Source organism: Vicia villosa, unplaced genomic scaffold, assembly GCF_029867415.1.
Source record: "Vicia villosa cultivar HV-30 ecotype Madison, WI unplaced genomic scaffold, Vvil1.0 ctg.000655F_1_1, whole genome shotgun sequence".
Taxonomy (NCBI): Eukaryota; Viridiplantae; Streptophyta; class Magnoliopsida; order Fabales; family Fabaceae; genus Vicia; species Vicia villosa.
The window spans coordinates 799,263-805,355 of NW_026705293.1; the positions used below are offsets into that span (position 1 = coordinate 799,263).

Here is a 6,093-nt window from a genome sequence, read left to right on the forward strand (position 1 = left end):
AAGAAAAAAATTATATAAGAAAAATGTTTTAAATCAAGTGTCACAATTCCAAATCATGTCTTCTGGCTGTTCACAATTACAGATCATGTCTTCTGGCCGTTCAATTCCGACGGAGGATAGAATTAGCGACTTGCCGGAGTCAATTCTCTGCCACATTCTCTCCTTCCTTCCAACCAAATTCGCTGCAACCACAATGATTCTCTCAAAGAGATGGAAGCCGGTATGACTCTCTGTCCTTATTCTCAACTTCGATGACAAAGCTTTGAATGACTTTGAGACATTTCGGAAGTTTGTTTATTCAATCATGTTCTCTTTGCGAGACCAAAAGACTTCGATCCAATCGTTTACCTTGAAATTAGGCTACTATTCTCGCTTCAAACAAGGAGAATTGAATAGAATTTTTAAATTTGTGATGCAACGAGGAGTTAAGAATCTTAACTTCGACTTGTCTGGTAAACCGCATTGTATCAAATTACCTCCTTGCATTCTCAGTTGTAAGACACTTCATGTTCTAAGATTGGAAAACATAAAAATGTGGGATTTTGATCAAGTGAATTTTCCTTGTCTCAAAACTCTTCATTTGAATAACGTTGATTTCACATCTCCTGAATATTTTGCAAAGTTTCTATATGACTGCCCTATTCTAGAAGATTTGAATGCAAAATCACGTACCTTCCAGAAATCAATCGATCCCATGGAAAACTTGAATGCTTTACCTAATTTGGTCAAAGTAAGGATTTGTTATAATACGGATATTCCGATGTCTTTGGTTTGTAAGACGAGAATTTTGCATATAGAAGAGGTATGAATGTTATCCTACTGAATATTCACTATTTGCTTTAAGTATACATTAATTAACTAACTTTTTAATCTATATGCTCATAAGATATCAAATAGAATATACATTTCTAACGTTCTATTGTGTGTAACTCACGCAGATATGGGGGATGACTTGGAAACCATTTCCCATGTTTCACAATTTGACTCACATGGAACTTACTTTTTTGATTAGCTTACTAAAGAGGGAGTGCAGGTCGTTGATAGAAATACTCCCACATTTTCCCAATCTTCACCATTTTAACATTAAGTTAAATTTTATGAATATAAGGGGTGCAACATATATTTGTTCTGAATGTTCGAAGGTTACAAAAATTCGTCAGATTACAAAAATTGATATGTTTTTGAAATTGGTGATTTGTAAAGTCTTTCAAGTTTTTTTTGTTAGGTTGTAATGTGAAAGCTGAAGTATTGTCAGATGAATGATACTCACTCAATTTTGAGTCTTGGGTTGGGGCAAGTGAGAATTTGATGCCGATTAATAGTGTTTGACTGTTTGTCTGTCACAACAAACTGGATTTTATTGTGTGGTAGAATGACATTGATAAGGGATAAATGATGTTGTTTGTGAATTTTAGGTTATGCGTGGCTGACTTCGTGTGTTGTATGCCTCACTATGATCCAGCTTTAGTGAATTCACACATCATTTTCTCTATATGGGTCGGGGACATAAGTTTCGCGAGCACACCCGCAATGCAGTTTAGTGAACTGGTTGTTGGTGTTGTTATTATTGAGGAATGAGGACATGGTGTTTGTCAGTCGTATTTGTTGAAGACCGAAATAAAAATGTGTATGCTACTATGATGTATGTCGGTAAACCAAGGGTCTATGAGTTCTACATCGCATTACAATGAGTCTTAAGTTGTTGTAGCTTCTTTGTATCTTAGCTGCTCTCTAATGGCAATAACATATAGATATATAATTAGCTGTTGAGGGAAGTATTCAAACAAAGCTCAAATGCTTTGTATAGGAAGGGATGAGAATGGGTTTGAATATTGTGGAGAAGACTCGTGAAAGTTACAAGCATGACAGTAGCTAACATAAGTTATATCTTTTGGCTGCAAACTATACCTTGAGTCTTTAACTTGCACATGTTTGCGACTTGAGAAGCATCCTGTTTAGTTTTACCTCATAACCAAGACCTCCACGACTCCACCTGCAACAAACTTCGATGTACGACCTCCGTGTGCAACAGGATTGTGTATGCGAGATGCAGCGAACCTGAAAGAGAGACGAATGTACCGTGAATCAAAGATTTAGCGTGCCAAGTTGTTGTGTCTTAATCTAACAACTAAGACATATATACATCTTATTGTTGTATCCAATCCAATTCCCTCGCATCTATTCATTCTACCCATTCTTGAGACAGCACATAAAAGGAGAAATATTGGTGAAAATCAAAAGCATTGAAATGAGGATGAACCATAAAGGGACTTGCAGAGTTAAATCTGTCAAAGAAGGACATCAACAGACATAATGACAACAAGATTGGCTCAAACATTGAGAAGAGCATGTGGCTTGAACAGAACTCAAACTACGATGAAGATGTGACTTTGTAGCAGCTGAAGTGTTAACTTGTGTTAGTTTTATTTTTTATATATGTTAAAGTATGCCTTAAAACCTTTAGTGAAGAAGTGAAAGAAAATATGTTTCGAGACTGCTAAAAATTTAAGAAGTTGAAAAGCAATTAGAATGTCCAGTTCGATTCGATTTATGGATCTATTTATCTAATGTTGCATGTAGTTTGGGTAGCTTGTGTGTGAGATATTTAAAAACCTCAAAAAGTCATTGTCTTTCAACTTAAGAGTTTGTCTTTAGTTACTTTGTAAAGTTATTAAATTGTAATCATGGTGGTGATTCAAAACTCATATCAAAGGAATCAAATTACCTATTATGTGCTTGAGATTTTTGACTTGAATGATATACCTTAATTAGGTTGTTAAGATTATTACGATATGTGAACATGCATTCTCACTCAAACGTACGGCAGCCATCACGCCGTGGCTTAAGTTAATTACTTTTACAATTAAGTGCTTCCCCCTAGGGGTGTGCATGGTTGGTTATTTTCAAAAACCAAACCATAACCATTTTAAAACCATTTAAATGGTTTGGATTTATAACCATAACCACATTTTAATCAAAACTGGTTATAAAACCGGTTATAAATTTGGTTATGATTATATAACCGGTTTTTAAAAAAATCTAGTTTTGAAAATTATTTTTTCCGAAAATATTTTTTTTCAAAAAAAGAATTAATATTTTGAGAATTAAAATATTTGGATTTGGATAATAACCGGATTATAACCGAATCCAAAATAATTTAACCGGTTAATAACCATTTAATTATATCCGGATTATATGAATGGATAACCAAACCATTAATAACTAAACCGGTTAATAACCATTCAATTATATCCGGATATTTAAAAGTGGTTTAGGTTTGGTTATGGATTTGGACATTAAAACCGGATATTTTGCAAGATTGGTTGGTAATAAATCCACCTTTCAAAACTGGAAGTTCCCCCTTTCCCTTTGTTAGTAAGATTGGTTGGTAATAATAACAACACCAACAACCAGTTAACTAAACTGCTTCGCGAGAACACCCGATATGTGATGCTGTTTGTGTTGTTGAGTGTGTTGAATGCAGTATAGGGCAAGCAACGAAAAAAGATTTGGAAATATTGATCCGGGAATTATCGTCCTCAGAGATGGAGAGATGCCATTCAACAGTTTCTACGGTTTCGAGCTTGGGTTTGAATGAGCAAAAAGTAAACAAAGATATAGACAGGAAAGAATAACAAACACATTCTTAGAAGAGAAAGAACTTATCAGGAATGTAAATATATTCACTCTTCACAAACATACACTTACCAACCCATTATATTCAACCTACGATACTCGTCTATGTCATCACGTATCTCTCACATAAGCGTCCATCTCTGGAGCACAAACGAGATCATCTCACAACTAAGGTTATCTCTAACGCGAAGTCACGAGAACATCCGTATTCTCGCGTCGGCGATCTCTCGCGCGCCGCTCAAACACGAAAGCATTACGTACAGATACAAACAGTGAATGCTAGCTCTAAATCCATCTCTAGAGTTCAGAGCCAACATATTATCATCCTAGATAAGGATTCAAGAAGTTTATCTCTAAAGCACCCCAAATCCCCAGCATAGAGCAAAAATCCAGGATAACATCAACACAGATTTGTAAAGCAAGTTAAATATAACATTATAATCGGTAAATATACATAAGATTCAAGTAAATATACAAACAAAACCAACCAAAGAGAAATACACAAAGAAGAAGAGAAATGAACCGAAAATCTCCCGGTTTGTCAGCTCTGTTCGATGCTCAATCCACCCCCGATCATCCTTATGCAACCTCCGAAGTTGTTTTCTAAGCCAATTCTACTCTAAGAATGAAGTTGATGGTGTTGGGACTCAAAAATACCCAACCCATGACCTAAAAATGTGATTTTGGTCCCTTTTAACGAGCTGCTGTCTTAGCAGGTCCGCTTAGCGGACCCCCTCCGCTTAGCGGACTCAAAATTGCTTCCAGACGCTGATTTGCTCCGCTGGAGCTCCGCTCAGCGGACCCCCTCCGCTTAGCGGAGTCTGCTAAAAATCAGATTTTGTTTTCGCCATAACTCGAGAACCGTAACTCCGAATTGCGCCCGGTTCGAAGCGTTGGAAAGCTTATTCAATGCTCTATCCAATAATGAATGAATGGAAACCAAAATGATGATTTTGGTCATCCTTATTTTGAGTCTTTGGAAGTTCGCTTGACGGTGGCTAAGCGGGCTTTCACCAAAATTGCGAAATCGAAGTCGTGCCTTTGAGACTTTATTCCTCAAGGCTCCAATAAGCATGAATACCTATAAAAACAATGGAAAAACTATCAAATGGTATAAAAGTATATGAAAATACAACTATTCACAAAGTATACGTATTTATATACAAAACGGGGAATTATTCAAACGGTATTAACAAAAGTATCGATAAATGCCACTATTTACATACACAAAATAAGTACATTTTGGCACTTATCAAACTCTCCCCAACTTGAAACTTTGTTTGTCCTCAAACAATGTCAAATAAATCAAAGAATTGAAAATAATAAACCAAAGAATTGTGAATCAACAAGTTTTGAAAACCAAAAACAAATGTATGGCTCAACACAAAAACGTATAAACAAAGTAAATACTTACCACTATCCTACAACGACAACATGTAAACGAAACGAATCCTAAGCACAAAAAGCATACAAAACATTCTAACACAATACATGCTCACTTCATGAATCACACCTAGCAAAAATTCATCAATGGATGAATAACACACAAAGGTGAAGGACTTTTAACACTCATCCAACAATTTTGCAAACAAAAGATTAAATTATGCATTCATCCAAAAATCACATTGAAGATATAAAAGCAAGAATCACAAGGACTTTTCAAGGTTGTAATGTGGCTTGGTTAACAAACAAGGGATAAGTCCTAAGGCTAATCGAAACAAAAACTTGCCTAAACCTAAGGGAGTGATCAATCCACCAAATATTTAAACAACACAATTCCGATCAAACTTCTTCCTTAACCACAAGTTTCTCAAGCCAATCACAATACTTATTAGCATAATTATTCGCTTCTCTTTTCTTTTTCTTTTTCAAAACTTTTTCTCTTTTTTCTTTCTTTTTCTTTTCTTTCTTTTTCACATTTTTTTCTTTCTTTTCAACCTCATAGCAACAACCAAATATGTAGCAACCATTTCTCTCCCCAACTTGAATTCAACCACACCATCATATGAATACTCCCTACTTTCTAAGGCAAGGTAAAATTCATACTAAAAATCATGGTTGAGGGTTCAAGAAAACAAAGAATCAATCATCCATGCAAAAATGACAACTAAACACTCAAAGATAAGCATTTAGCAAAAACAACATGGACATTGACAAAAAGGCTCGAAAGGGTTAACAAATGATCACACACTCACAAGGTGAATTGACTATTTGGTTATGGTGGTTGTGCTCAAAATGAAACAAAATGCCTTGATCCTTTTCATGCTTTCATAAAATCAACATAAACAAAAGATTAAGCATAATAAAATCCAGTTAAAACAAAGATTGTGACCTCCAGCATATATGAACAATGGAAAGCTTCCTCACATTTATGGTTTGGGAACTAAAGTGATTCAATCAACAAGCAAGTAATGCAAAAGAATGAATTGTATGGTAATTGTACAAATGAAAAGTTTC

At 35.2% G+C, this 6,093-nt stretch overlaps 1 pseudogene; it reads left to right on the forward strand.

The window, feature by feature from the left end:
• Positions 1-55: 55 nt before the first annotated feature.
• LOC131630195 (putative F-box/FBD/LRR-repeat protein At5g22670) lies at positions 56-1,578 on the forward strand (annotated as a pseudogene).
• Positions 1,579-6,093: the final 4,515 nt, after the last annotated feature.